Below are 15,727 nucleotides of genomic sequence, written 5' to 3'. Positions count from 1 at the left end.
TATAGAGAATAGAAACAATTGCAACATATGCTTAAAGTACTTGGTAGGTATTTTGCCAAAAAAGACTGCTGAAGACAGAAGAAAGAAATTGGTTTTCTTACTATTGGTGGAGGCTGCACAATGTAGAGTATACACGTGGTGAACAATGACCAAGCAAGAGAAATAAATCTCCTCCCAACATCTTAGCAGCTGTATCTAAGTTTCAGTGATGTTTTAACAACAATATTTCAACTTGCAGTTGGGATAGTTAAGTTCGTGCATTTTGACAGTCAGGCAGGTATGTGGCAGAAACTTAAGTGATCCCACCATAACTGGGTCATGATTAATTCTGTGACCACTTGCAAATAAACCTTTATACTCCGAGTAGTGCATACCACTGGGAAACATAGTAACACAGCCTAGCATAGGTTTATAGGTTTATCTTTGCCTTGCAAAGTGGATGGGGTGACATAAGAAAATTTATTTGTTATATGTAAAGCAATACATACAAAAAGCTAACAGACTGTAAGATGCATTTTTCCCAAGAAATCAGTGCATATGAAATTCATGGTCCAATTCAGAGACAGATAAATTTATGTTGCTTATCGATAGGCACGCTGCCATTGTATTCATCATAATAACATCATAATAGTATAAAAATTTAATTTTATGTTGATAATTTTACTATTAATTCTTAAAAACTTGTTTTGTTTTTAGATTTGCTAGGCTGGGTGAAATCCATTCATGTTTCTACGTGTTGATATTCTAATTACCAGAAGTTGCACATTAGGAGACTTACATTGTACAAAAACAATATATTACATTGTCATATTAGTGCAGTCTGAACTATTAACTGAGATGCCAAAAGATATCTTCGCTCATGTTATTTCACATTCAGTTATGAATACTTTGAACAAGCAGCTACATGCTTTATTCACTTCTCATTCCACGTCTTCCCCCAAAATGTGAAGAATACCTACTGTGGTCACAGTTTTATTCCAAATTTCCCTGTATTCAGCCAACAAATAAATAAATAAATTTTAAAAACCCAAACACCCTCTCCCCCTGAGAACCAACAGCCAACAACAAAGAAACAAACACACACTTGCTTACCAGCCTCAAGAAATAAAAATTCCCAGCACTATGGTCAATGAACAATAAGAATAATTTTAAAAGCTACTGTTACGGGTATATTGCATTTTCTTATATGACAGTATCCATTCACTGCTTCTTCCATTTTGGAAATTCTGATTATATTGGTGCTGCCTTCTGGGAATAGGAATGGCTGGAGATCACGGCCATCTCTATGTTAACAACAAATATTCATCACTAAACTCACATCAGATATAAAGTTTCTCATGAAGGTGTAAACATTTTTGATATATTTTGGTTCATGGCAGTGTAGAACTCTATCTGGAATCTGCAGTTAGTGTAAGCATTATAAGTAGTTTTCATGAACGAGAATATTATTAAAGCCCATCAATCTCAATCACAGCTGGCTAACTTTACTGGAACTCCTGACTCTTCTCAGTCATCAGCTACATCTGCACTGGGTCCAGGAAAGGAGCCAATAAGAGATACATCTAAACCTAGAAACTGGTGAGACTTTGGAGACCATAACACTACTCATCTGTTTCCATTTAGTTCTAACTTTAGACAGCGAGTGGCATTTCAACATAAAATTATTTCAGGTAGCACTATGAATTGCTAGTGGTTTTGCACTCACCTGCACTGATTCTTTGCCCAATTCTAAGGAAAAATCTCAGGTGCTGTACTCATTCCTTATGTAAATGGTGTCTTTACTGTGCATTGGAAGAGCATATTTTTTTTACAAAAAATGATATGAACTGTCTGGAGCACAGGAATACATGATGGGTATCAGAAACCATAGCTCTCAAACCAGAATCTCATGTCTATGCAAACATGAAGAATGACAATCCTCCCTAAGGTGAAACCATGGAATCTACCAGAGGTATGGCATTAAGCAATAGTTAAGAGGCTTCCTAAACTTTATTATTTTTTCTGTGGATGCATGCTCCACAACAACCTGTAGAACTCAGGAGAAATATATCTATGGTGGTACCGGCAACTGGAGTTCCATAAATTTTGTCATCCAAACTTATTCATCATTCCTTGTGCTGGGCCCAGAGACTGACAAAAAGAGCTCTGAGTAAGCACGGATGCATGTAATGTGCGGGCATTGATGCTGTTTATCAATATCACATAACAATGCAGCATTTTTTGTTTATTTACTTGAAAGCAGACAAAACACGTGAAGAGCCTGAAAGGGAGAATATGATTTTTTTAAGCAGGTAAAATCAATGAGTATTTAGGAAAGCATTTGAATGTAAAACTCTTACGGCAAATTGCTTTCATAATATACTAAGGATTTTTCAATCCACAATTAGGTTTGTGCCAGGACACATTACTACGGTGACAGAGCCATGTCATGTCAAACTGCTTCAGCAGAGCCCAAATGGTCCTTCAGAGCAGAATGAGAAAGACTTCCTAGTTGCAATTACAATTTTCATGGGATCTGGTGAACACATGCTCTCATTCGTCAAAGCATATTCTTGATTTTATCATAGAACTCAATGTACCTGTAGAAATTCTCTGTCCCAAATTCATGCAGAATATTTTGTGACCTTTTTATGAATTTAGGAAAAGACATAGGGAGGCTATATAGATATATTTAAGACCATGTTGGAGAGTTCTGAGGACCTTGTATTTGTTTAGGGCGCTTTTAGGAATGAAGTGAAAGTATTTATCTGCAGAGATATCAGATTCATATAATGGCACATAAATCTTCATCTGCTTTTTATTTTAACTGTAATCGTGGAAAATCTGAGTATCTTTGAAACAGTGAATGAAATATATCAGATTACTTGTGTGCATGTACTGAGGGAGAAATAAGAGCTGTTTGTTAAGGTACTGCTTCAGAAGACAATAATGATTCTAGGTGACTTAAAATTTGAATGCCTTGAAGCCAGTTGTCTGTTCCTCTATAAAGGAGTAGGAATATAACCCTTTTGCTCCAATATTTTGTGCTCAGAAGTATACTTATCCAGGAAGTGAAATGAGCATTGCAAATAGTTAAGTCACTTATGCAATTTATGATCAAGCAATTTCAGTAAAAGAAAAACAAAGATGTCTGCATTTATTCAGCTCCTTATATGCATGCCTAGAATTGCTTGATGTATTAATCATTACATTTCATACTTGCTATCTAATAGTGAGGTTATATTTTTTTCAGAGGCATGTAGATAAATTATTTTTTTTAGCTCTGAATTAATATTTGCCAAAGAAAGAAAATGATCAAAACTTTAAAGCATATTTTATCTCTGCTAGAAATTTTTTTTGGTGGTATATCTGACGTTTTCAAAACATCCATGGCAGTAGGTGATTTTACAGACACTTGTGGGCCAGCAGTCCCTCCCCTTAGAAGAATCCTAAGGCTTTGGAGGCAATCAGTCAGGACTAAAAGGAGAGGTATTACTATGTGAAAAACAATGGGAAGCTTAACTGGGATTTTTTTAAATGGAAAGAATTCTTAGGCTATGAAAATATAAACTGTTGCTATCATTATTAGTGTTATTACTGCTGTGAAATAATCAATAAGAAAATATAATGGGTTTGTGTAGAAGCTAATAGGTATTTAAAACTTTGTGAACTTTTTTTTTTTCTGGTGCAGTTATTTTGGGGTTTCCCATAAAATTTTTCTGGAAATAGGAGTTGCAAAAAATGAGATAAACAATGAATAAATGAAAAGGTAAAATATTGTTTTGAGATTCCTAAGAAGGCTCTTCAATATTAGAAATAAAAGATATGTATTAGAGGTAGGCTGATTTTTTTTTTTTTTAATTCAGACTTTTAAGCTACTATTTTTTAAGATGGGAATGGAAATGGAGGAAGTTAGGATAAGGATAAAATATTATTGAACGTGGAAAATAAGTAAGCTTGAAAGAGTCATGGAAATCAGTGGCACACAAAGCACACCTAAGAAGTACTGTGCACCCTCAGGCTTCATTTTCTGTGGCCTGGAGAACCTCACCTGGGACCAGAATTTCATATATATCAGCTCGGCTAAAACAGCTTTTTTGACCTGCTGTGTTTAAAAATGGGAGCACAGACGAGATGCTTGTTGTTAATCACTGTCTTTGCCCTTGGAATATTAAATAAAAGGCAATGGAGGGAAGAGGAGGAGGGAGAGAGAGAGGAAGGAAGCAATGGAGAACATCTGTACATTACAGTCTAATGAAAAAAAAAAGGAAGAATTATTTAATAGATTTCTCACAAGAAGTACTGGAAACAGAAATGCATCTCTTAGTGAAACTGGTTGACAGATGTTTGCCTCTCGTGATTTTTACTTTAAAAAACTACATAACCTTTGTATTAATATCACTCATACAAACTGAAAACATAAATAACAAGTTAATAACAATCACTTTGAAAATAAGAAAAAGTCCTGCACTCACTCTAGTTTTAGTAGTTCTTCCTTATTTTCCCCCTCCTTTGGAAAAAAGGAAGCAGAAGGGAGAGAAAAAAAAAGAAGTTATATGGACAGGAAAAGCACTTTTGGTCTTTATGTATGTGTAGATCACTTTTCTACCATGAAAATAAAAAGAAATATTAAAAAAGGGAAAGCAATTTGTTTTAAGTTTACCTAAAAGTAGGAACGACATATTAATGTTTGGATAAAGACCTGACAATAATAATAAAAAAGCAATTTCAAAATAGTTAGCTTTTGGGACTTGACATGTTCAACAAATCCTTTACTCAGTGAACAAAATTAAATTGAAAGAAAAGTGAACTTTTTTTTCCCCCTTCTCTTTTTGTCTCTCTTTTTCCTGCCTAGAAAAACAATACATGCTTTCAGGTAATCCAAATTAATTGGCTCTCTTTGGTGACTGGGTTCAGTAGATCAATTATCCATGATTCAGGTTCTCAGTGCATAATGCACAAGGTATAACTGGATTCAAGTTATCAGTTAACCTTTTCTCAGATGGATTTTGGTACCTGTAAACTTTTCCATCAGAAGACAAAAGGAAATATTGTGCTGTTCTGTGCTCCAGCTGTTGAAAATGCTTTAGTTTGAAAGATCAACAAGTTTGCACAAATCCAAATACAGACCTTGTAAATGTTTTTGCAGACTGTGGTGAAAGTCAGAGCCCTTTGTCTGGCCTTGAATTGAAGCCAAACCCACAAGCTCTTCATACACTTCAAATTCTGTTGTTATTCTAGAAAGGAGGAGAAAAAAAAAAAAAAAAGGCATTTGAGCTGTAAATGTGCAATCAATAGTTTTGTCTGTCACTGGGGAGAACTAGAGTGATATTCCTGCTACGTCCTTGAACTGGAACGCTATGTCATCAGGTTCATCCATTACTCTTCATTGGTTAGTCATTTGGCTTAGGCTTAAATTGGCAAACTTCTGAACTGATTCGGGACACCTTGTAAGTCTTGTAGCACCCATGTCTGGTTTTACAAATCCCCATATGTGAAGAAAAAGCCTTCAAGTTTTTGCTGCCTTCATGTTTTGAATGCATTTTATGTCTGTTTTGTTGTCTCCATTTATGCTTGGTCATTGGCCCTTTGAATGGCTTCTTTTTGATGATATTTGAAAACCAGAGAGAAATGTACATTTGTAATGGACACATTCCTATTCCCTGAGAAAGGTGAAAAGCTTAGCATCTCTGTGATTTTGCTTCATGTTGACTTTTCACAATGTTTACCTCAAATATGTGATACCACCTTTTAAGATAAAAGATTTTTTCCACTTAGCTCTTGAAAAATGAGACATGCCTGAGTTCTGCCATACTTAATGTACAAAGACATAGTATTGATGGGAGTGGATGAGTTCTATTGACACTACAGGACTTGAGGATATCGAATAGAAACCAGGTAGGGTTCCCGTTGAAAATGAGGGTACTTGAGAAAACCTGTAAATGAAACAACAGCAGACAGAGAAAAAGAGCCAAGAAGAAAACCATAGAAGAGATTAAACCCGGCAACAAATGAAAGTATAATTCCTGCCCTTTGCAATGCTGTTGGCTCAGAAATGAATGAATGCACAAGTAAATATATCTTGATCTTTGTCTCTTCTCTATATTCTGACCTCAGTTTTCCAGGTGCAAGTATAAAGGAGACAAAACACTTAGTTCTCCCTTCTTACTCCCAAGGGATATTGTTTCAGCAGTACCTGCAAGCCAAGAGCTATGATCTCTTTATATTTTCATGAAGGAGCCTCTAAGCGGACAGCATGTGCAAAATCAGGTTCTGGATTGCACTCAAGTCTAATATTTTAAAAGTTATTTATTAGATTAGTGAAAGAATCAAATGAAGGTCTGAAAAGCAAAGTTCTCAAAGTGGGAATCTCCAGTACCCAGAGTCAGTAGATTCCTCCTTCAGCTATGGCTACCCTTGCAGGTAATGGTTTCAGTGGCACTTGCAACAGTGTGGACCCTGATCTCAAAAAAATGGAAGTAACCAACAATTTTACACTGGACATTAAATAAATTTCATATTGATACCAGCTTCTATCTGTCAGCTACCTTTCACTATCTCAATACCATCATTTAAGAAAATAAAAGTACAAATTTACAGCTGAAGCACAATTATGTTCTGCCAGGACAGTTAAAAAATCCATGAAGCTAAACCATTTGAGTATTCCACATAACAATTTTGAGAAAAGTAGAAAAATGTCATTATCTGGAACAGTTAATGATCCTCACTTCATACAGACTGAATAATCAAAGTTATCTTCCAGGAGCAGGAACAATTTTTTTTTTCTTTAAACTTCTGCTGTTGAGAGGATTGTTAATAATTGTTTTAAACTTGGGGACTTCTAAAAGAATTATTTCCACACACACACACACTTCCACATCATTTTGTAGCTGTGTCCACTAAAATACCTGGAGAGTTCTAGTCATGTACACTTATAAATTAAAATAGCTGTTATTATGAATGGAAATAACTATTATTAGGTGAAAATAACAAGTATCTTTGTAGGCTTTCAAAATCCAGCTTTTCTTTTTGTTTTACTTCAAAAATTCAAGAACTGATACTAGCATCTTGATCAAAAGTAACCACCACTGTCTCTTTCCTAGCCTATGCTGAACACAAACTTCAAAAAAAGTACTTTCCAGTAATTCAGGTATTTGGACTATGACTCAAGAAACAATCACTGTGGCCTTAGCACAAAATTAAAAATAAGAGTATAGAAATGACAGTAACACTGTCTATGGTAACACAGATCAATTAAAATAATGTGCATTTCTTTCTTTGTTATTATACATTCCTTTAGAAATTATATAAATGCATGTTTGGGTTTTTTTTAATCTTATAACTGCCTTGTCAAATGATTTTATTCCTTCCAAGTGGGAATGTTTGGAAATGGTTATCCATACATTAACCTTTATGTGACCTCGGCCAGTGGGGTTTGAATGTCCCGATCTGTGCTGTCTTCAAGACAGTAATCCTACCTGTCTCTTCATCTTGGTACTAGGATCGGTGACAACTCGGTGACCTCGGTCACTGATTTCTCTTGAAATACAACAATGGCTACCAGCAAAGGAAATCTATCCCCCTCTTTTTGTTTAGTAGTTCCATTGGTAATAAAAATTGCACAACGATTAAAAGCAATGATTGTATCTGCTGTGCTCTGCATGGGTACCTCTTCATGCATTAGTAATACAGGTATTCAATAAAACCCTCATCTGCTTTCAGCTGACAATTGTTTAACTTTTCTTTACACAGAGGCTCATGTTCTTTTTGCAGTATGACAAAGCTTAATGGAGGTGTTGTGAAATGCTTTCATTGAAGATCTTCTTTAATTATAGATGTCCTGCGTGACAAGTTCTTCTTTAGCATATGTTTCTTCACTCCAAGAACATCAGTTTAAGTCAGTGATCAAAGTGTAGTTGAGAGAAGTTCAGCATATTAATAAATCCAACCTTGCTCTCCATGAACTTCCTCCTTCCCCTGAAATTCAGCCCCAGCTCACCTGAATCAATCAGCCTATTTAAATGTGCCATTCCTATCAGGTACAGCCTGTTGAATCACCACGGAAATCAAAACTAAGTTCAAATCACTTTCTTACTACTTGCTACATGCTACAAGAGTAGCTTGGCTACTCCTTCGGTGTTTCTTTTGTGACTCTTCCCTTTTCTGCAGTACACGATGTTGTCTTCCATGGAGAAAATGTGAACCTTGTGTAACTGATCACTTTGAAATTTAAAAATTTCAGTTCAAATATTTTGCAATGAATCTGTATCTATTTCACTCTTTTCAATCCACTTTTCTTTTAGAGACTCAGAATGTGTTTTTAAAAACAGGTCAAATCTGAAAAAATTTTCTACATTTTTCAAACAGCTATATTGAAATTAATTTCAAGTCAGCATAGTCGTTTTTACAGTGTCTAGAAAGTTAAATCTTGAGTGTAGACGTACTGAAAAATATTTCAACCATGCTTAATCCAAGTGAAAAAGGTTTATTCATTCAGCGTGTTAGATTCAACTGGGTAAAGCGTGACTTAAATGGATTGCACAAATCTGCATTTGTGCCCTACGCTGGTATAACATAGGTAATTTATGTGAAAATGAGGGAATGTTGTCTTAACGAGTATTCATATAACCTGAGTGAGAAAATAGTTCTGAGAGACTATTAAATCCCCTATTTTTATCAACAAGATAAGTGAAAAGGAAGAAACATCCTCTTAACTATGGGTATGGCTAGTTCACATGTTAGAAAGGCTGTGTAGGGAATGATGGGAAATAATTACAGATGCAAAATATGTGCTGGATCACTTTATCACATAACATGGCTGAACTTACACGTAGTTAGAAACCGATCTGGGTTTGGGAATTGTTTTGGGTTTTGTTTCCATTACTTTGCAGCTTGTAGTGCTGACAGTAAGCTTTGCAGAATGTCATGAAAGGTCAGCGGTGGAGTTAGTCCTCAGCCGTAACTGTATCTTAACTATGATGTAGAGGTTACAGAAACATGTAAATACAATTTTTAATGACAGTATAATTTTATTACCTCTCTGGTTATTAAGAGTCAAATCCGATACCTACAGATGCTTACACTTTGCACCTTAGAAGTGATAAATGATGCATTCACTAAAGATACTGTTTTGAAAGTTCTTGTATGCTTATTATATGCCTCAAAACCCAGAGATATATTGTACTCCTCCAAGAGTCTGAAGTCCTCATATCAGTCCTGTTAAAGACTTAAGTCTTGAAGCCCCAACCAAATTATGCCAAATCCTTGAATGATAATGAGACAGAACTCTCTACGTGCTGCATCTATAGGATATACTGTTCTGTTCTGAGCAGTGTCAGCTAGACAGTAAAAAAACCCAACAAAATGAACTTCCAATGCAAATTTATTTTTTACTTAATTTATATGCTTAATTTTCAACACAATTATGTTTAAGTGCTTGCCAACAAAGCACTTGAATACTAAAAGTTTGCAAAGCAGTTACAAAAAAGATTATTTCTCATTTACCAAGTTAAATTCTTACGTGAAGTATCGTGAAGTCACAGGTATAAAAAGCCCTCATTTATTGATCACATTTGTATAAATTAATCACAGACTTATATATAAAAAAAGTATTAGAAAGTTTAATAAAATAGTATAAAAGCTGAAATGAATTAACTGGGCAAAGATTTTTTATCCTCTCGAAGAGCAGAATATCTTTACTTGGTATAAACTGGTATTGCTCAACTGACTTAAGCAGAGATATACAGATTTCAAAACCTGATGCTGTGGACTAACACGTTAAAAGACAAGATACTTTTAACACACATTTGATATATTTTAACAGAAAGCTATTTTAACTTTAGCAGGATGTATTCCATCTTGTCATTAAGAGACAGCTTGAAAGACAGCTTTACTGTCCAATGGAAATTCCAGTAACTGAACATATTTAATAATGTTTCTCACAAAACAAAATAGAAAACTGAGGAAAAAAATCAAGCCTTTTGACAGATTAAAAGGCTGTGAGAAAATTCAAATCAGAAATGCTGAGATAGTTTTTATTTACACAGCATTTTTCTTCATGCTTGAACTGAAACACTTTCAAAAAACAGACGTAATATCCTCAGGAACAAGTATATGTGGTCAAGGGCAACTGTTCAATTTTGGGTGGGAATATGGGTAAACTGGAGAAGGTCCAAAGGGCAATTTCTTTTACAAGATCCTAAACAGACTTTAGCACTCATGAGGGTTTTTTTTCTCTTCTGTTTTTTTAAATACACGTTATTCCCCCTGAAACACAGTTTATAAATTTAAGCTTGGGCCTTAGGTCTTAAGAACTTTATTACTTCTTTACCCATTTATTCTCTTTTATGCACATCTTATGTCTGAAACCTTTACATTTTGCTCCTCCTCACCAGCAACTTTAGGAAAGAATTACTGCATTTCGTCTAAAATTTTTTAAACACTTGTAAGAAGAAGTGAAGATGTAAACAAGGGCATAATTGCAGGTAGTCACCAGTCGCTGCTTCATGGGAAAGGCTCACCGGAGAAAAAGACAGCCAGGTTCAGCTCTTTTTCTTTGTCAGCCCTTCCTCAAGATAGTTTAGTGTAATCAGTTAGAAAAAGAATATGCTAGGTTTACCTCATTTGGAAGTGAAATCAGTAGAGGGGTTACAAAATAGGATGTAAATGGGGGGTTTGTAGACAATATAGTTTATCAGACCTCTTGAACCACCCTTTCCCACTGCTTAAAATCTCCTGCCTTTTCCACAGAGAGTTATTTTCTGTCCTGTACTGACAGTGGCCCTTGGTTTGATCCTGGGGTCTGGTTGAGTCCACCCTGTTTGACCAGATAAAGTTTAAATATTTAATCTAATCAAGTTTTCTAGACTTTGTCTGTAATAAGGGAGGAAGAGAGACATATCTCCAGAAGCAGAATAATACGTAGCCTAGGTGGAATGTCTAAAACTTGTACTCATAGATGCCTTTTAGTTGAATTAACAACAGTGAAGGCCATTTCTAACTTTCATAAAGCTACAGCTGGGCTGATGAGCACCTATACTGATTATATGCATGAATGACCATGCAAAAAATTTAAATATTCTTTGATAGTTTTGAAGAGAAAATGTCCTATGTTAACTTCTTCTGATGCCATGCTTCACTCCTGGTCCTCTTTGTCCCAAATAAGGAGACAAGAGAATGCTAACATTTCATATTTCCCATGAAATTTATAATATATATGAAATTTTATGTTGTTTTACATTTGAAGAAACAAGATTAATTAAAGTAATTAATTAAAGTTAACTTTTAGTGACATACTTCACAGAATTATGATTGGTCATCATGTTTATTTTTCTCTGAGTAGACAATTTGCCAAGACAAATCCAGCTGAGTCATATTTTTATTCATTTGGTGGATTAGCAAAGTTAAGGTAGTTTGATTATTTTAACTACCTATTTTGACTGTTGGAATGGATTTCAGCTGTAACTTTTGTAATGAGTAATTGTAAAAATCTACCCTTTTCACTCTTGATGTGAATTTACTTTGATAATTTCATTTTTCACTTCTGTGTATACTATGCCAATGTTTGCTTTTTTAAAAAAAAGCCCTCCATGTCTCTCCTCAGTTTTACATCAGTGTAGACCCACTGAATGGGGAGAGATATTTTGGCTCTAAGGAACTGAAAAAAATTTCATTTCTTTGTGTGTTGACTCCAGAATTTAAATCTTTGAAATTCATTCAGTCTATTGCAGTAGGAAGTCAGATGTCTCCCTGTCCTCTCTATTTCCAGTGTTTTGTTGTAAACAGCAGCATCCTGATACGCCCCGACAGTCTTCAGCACAAAGTCCAAACATCTGAAAGAATAAGTACTTTATATTGTGCATATGTTTTTGTTGTTTGAGTTTTTCGTATTTCTCATGTCTGATAGATAGTTATATTAATACTAAAGTGTTAACTTCAAAGGAAAAAATGCTATTTTAATAATATTTAATATGGATAATTAGCTTACTTAGCACCACAATATTAGGAAATTTGGCGAGTGATTTGTTTGTATGTGTTGATTACAAATTTAAATATTTTTCCTTGCAGCTCAAATACTTTATTAAAGCTGCTGTACATTTTTTCCAAGTTTCATTTTATTTTGTTTGATGAGCAATTATTACTTCTAATGCACTTGCAAAATGTTGTCACTAAATACATGATGAAAATATTGTATCTGCTTTGATGTAGCATTTGATTCCCTAGCTGAAGAATCACTGTCTAAATGTGTTAAATTATATGTACTTCATGCAAGAGAAAAATGTAAATATGGACGAGAAAGAAGGATTGGTTGTCTAAAGTGGAATAAAACCACGCTTACTTATTTTACAGGTAACAGCCTTAGCACAGATTAGTAATTAAATAGTTTGGGTCTGATTTACATGGAACTGTGGGCAAGAAAGCTTTAATGGTTTAATGATACATCTTTTCCCTGAACAACTTTTTTTCCTTGACAACTGTGTTCTGTACATGCATGACAAACTCCAGTGTATGTATTCATGACAAATTGCTTACACACATGAAAACCTAAAGCCTCCTGAAAATTAGGTCAGTGTGAACAAACAAATGCTGGGTGTTACAGAGAGTGAACCCTCTAACACGTTTCTCTGAAAAAGCATGTCGTAATATGGGAAAAGCTGCAAATGTCTTAAGTGCCATCTTTGTTTATATTCTTACTCTTTTCCAGTTTTAAAAAGATGGCTAATAGTTTAGGGGTTTTTTGTTTTCCACAGAAGAAGCTGATAAAGACAGTGTTCTTTTAAATCTAAAAATAGAGGTCTCCTATGGACAGTTGGTTTCCTTTTACACTCTCCTGCAGTCTCTCTTTCTTCTTACGCTCCCTTTCCCTTCCTTCACAACTGTGAAAAGGCTCAGAGAGAATGCTTTCAGTATTTTTATTTTTTTTCTTGACACAATCAATATTTTCAGAAAGTTGATCCCTCTTGTCTTTTGATTTTTCTTGTCCCTTCTTCTGCCTCTATTTCATTTCCTTCAGCCAAGAGTAGAATATCTTTCCCCTTATGTTCAGTCAGCTCACTGCAGAGCAGTGGCAGTGGTCCACCAACACCACTGATAGTCTGAAGACACACTGAGAACAAATTTCTCTCTCACCCAATTTTCAGTGGAATGAGAGCATTCTTCCCCTAAAAAGACCAAAAAGGCTTTCAAAGTCCAAAAGCAATCTTCCATATGAAGAAGACAGACAGCAGGCTCATTTTAAAAATTGAGGAGACTCAGCAGAAAGTAAAAGGTTTGCAAAGAAATCTTGCTCTGCCCCCCGTGTCCTTGCAGGTTCTTGCTTCCTTGTCTGCTTTCACTCAACTCAGTGACTTTCTGAGCGGTGGTAAATTCTGCGTAATTCTTTCTGTCACTCTTGGGAATGTGTTTGCTCCCTTTTCCTCTCAGAGGTAACTCAGCCTTTTCTTGTGCTGCACACTCTAAGCTTCTCATGAATCTCTCAGCCTTTATACTCCTCTTTTGGGAGTATAAGTTGCTCCAAGGATAAGCAGGATCAATCCCTGCCATCAAATGTCATCTGACCTAGTTTTTTCCTTTTTTAAGGAGGTGCAACATACAAACTAAGAATAAATTCATCAAAGAGGTGATCTTGCTCACACACAACTTATAATAATACTAAGTACGTTAATTATTAGTGGAGGAATAACTTTAAAATACACTATGCAACCCATGGTGTTTGCCTTCCACATGATCTGCCTTGCCATCTGTGTCTTGAGTACTAACAGTGAAGGAAGGTTTCGGGAATAGCTTGAATAAGAAGGGATAAGGAGTTTAAAAGAAAGGAAGAAATTGTTTAAATAGTTTTTATTTGTTCTTGAGTCAATGAATATTTCTCACTGTTTCAACAGGTTAAAATATTTCTAATAAATTACTTGCATTATGCTGGATTTTTTTTTATTTTTTTTTTTTTTTTTAGTCTACCTCATAGACAAGGCAGAATTTGTTTCAACAAATTGCAACCTACAGGAGAAAGTACTTCAGTTCCTGCGTGTGATGGGCTATCTAAATCACATGAAATTGTTTATCCTCCTTGGCAGATAAAATGTAAAGCCTCACAAGCAGAAAATCTTAAATACTAAAAAGCAAAATCCTCTACGTTCCTTTTCAGTGTGTGAGTGTGGTTGTTGCAAAGGAGGGCAGAGCCTGGAAGTGGAAGCGCCCTGCCGGTGTATCAAAAAAACCAAAGTCCTGTTTCTCTCCAGCTAGATTTTATTATAGTATGGTCATGCTGTCTGGAGTCTGCTCACATAGCGGTTAGCTCCTTCCTCCACTCTTGCCTCTGTATGGCAGCTTCAGTGCTCTCCCACATTCAACCAACTCCACAATCTCCCGTCGTGCTCTCCCAGACTTAGCTCTGCTGCCCGTTTCTTCCCCACCTATTCTTTCAAGTCTTCTAGCTCCAAGACCGTGGCAGACCCTGTACCAGGCTATGTCTCTCCACCTTGCTTCCTCCACCCAAAAAACTCCTTCCCCATGGGCACACTCAGTTTTTCCCAAGGAAGAAGCAATCCGCCTCTCCCTCCGGAGGGTCCCCCCTGCCAGAGGGTGCTATAGCCAGTGCTAGGAAATCATCTCCTTCTTGCTGCCCAGCCACAGAGTATTTAACAAAATATATGATCTATGATATTTACAGAGTAAACATAAGCTGAACAGTTCTGCCTTTCATTAGAGATGCGTTTATGTAAGGTAGTAGAAAGAATATTAATTGTAACTGTAAAATCTGGAGTTTTTTTCCTTGTACTGCTTAGCTCTTTTCTGAAGTACAGGCCAGAGTTTTTTCCTTTGAGGACATTTTGGAAAGGATTCAGAATTAAACCGCAAGATTAGCTTATGTAAAACCACACAAAGTGGATGTTGCCCATTCCCAGGCATATCATACACACTATATTATGAGTACCAATCAAAGGGGTATACAGCACCGTAATTAATATAGGACATTGTGAGCAGTGTAAGATACATTATGGATATATTTTAAATAAAAGCTATCAAGCTACACATGTTCTTCACACACTGCTGCTGTTAAATATTTTAAAGGGCAGAGTTTTAATGTAAAAGCCTGTGGAAGAAATCACACGTGTGATAAAAGGGGCAAGTTCTAAAATGATAGGGAGCTGCTGAGATGCAGTTCTGTGAAATTCAGAAAGCAAGAATAGAATCTAAAAATCTGATACAGAAGACATGGGTATGACATGAGATATGCAACAAAGGCTCTCATTACAGTTCCTAAAAGAACTGGTATACATGTTCATTTGGTTCTGTATATTAACTGAGTAGTAATTACAGTCCTTTCTAATGTAGGTAACAGTGGCACAAGATCAGTCATATCTGAAAATTCGATATATGCCCGTTGTTCCCCATGATTTCCATGTTCTTTTCAGATTAACTACTTTCTTTCCTCTATATATGAATGGAACTTTTTGTTCCTAGACCAATGGTGCTGTCAAAATACCAATTGCTCAAGTGTATTACTCAGATTATTCTTTACAAAGTATGTCTGTGAAGCACAACGGAGATGCATTGGTGTTGTGACACAACATGTTCCTGCTAACTCTAGGGAGTAAAAAGACACACATACACAAGTTTTAGTGGTTACCAAATCTTCTGCAGAAGTCTTGTAGTGACCCATGGTATGTAACATGCATGCTAACAGCCTGAAGTTTGTGCTACTGTTTTACCAGTGTTGTTTTCCACATCAGCTGCCGGTATGTTACAC

The sequence above is a fragment of the Buteo buteo genome, chromosome 3, assembly GCF_964188355.1.
Source record: "Buteo buteo chromosome 3, bButBut1.hap1.1, whole genome shotgun sequence".
In the NCBI taxonomy this organism is placed as follows: domain Eukaryota; kingdom Metazoa; phylum Chordata; class Aves; order Accipitriformes; family Accipitridae; genus Buteo; species Buteo buteo.
Note: the sequence above shows the minus strand (reverse complement) of the source record.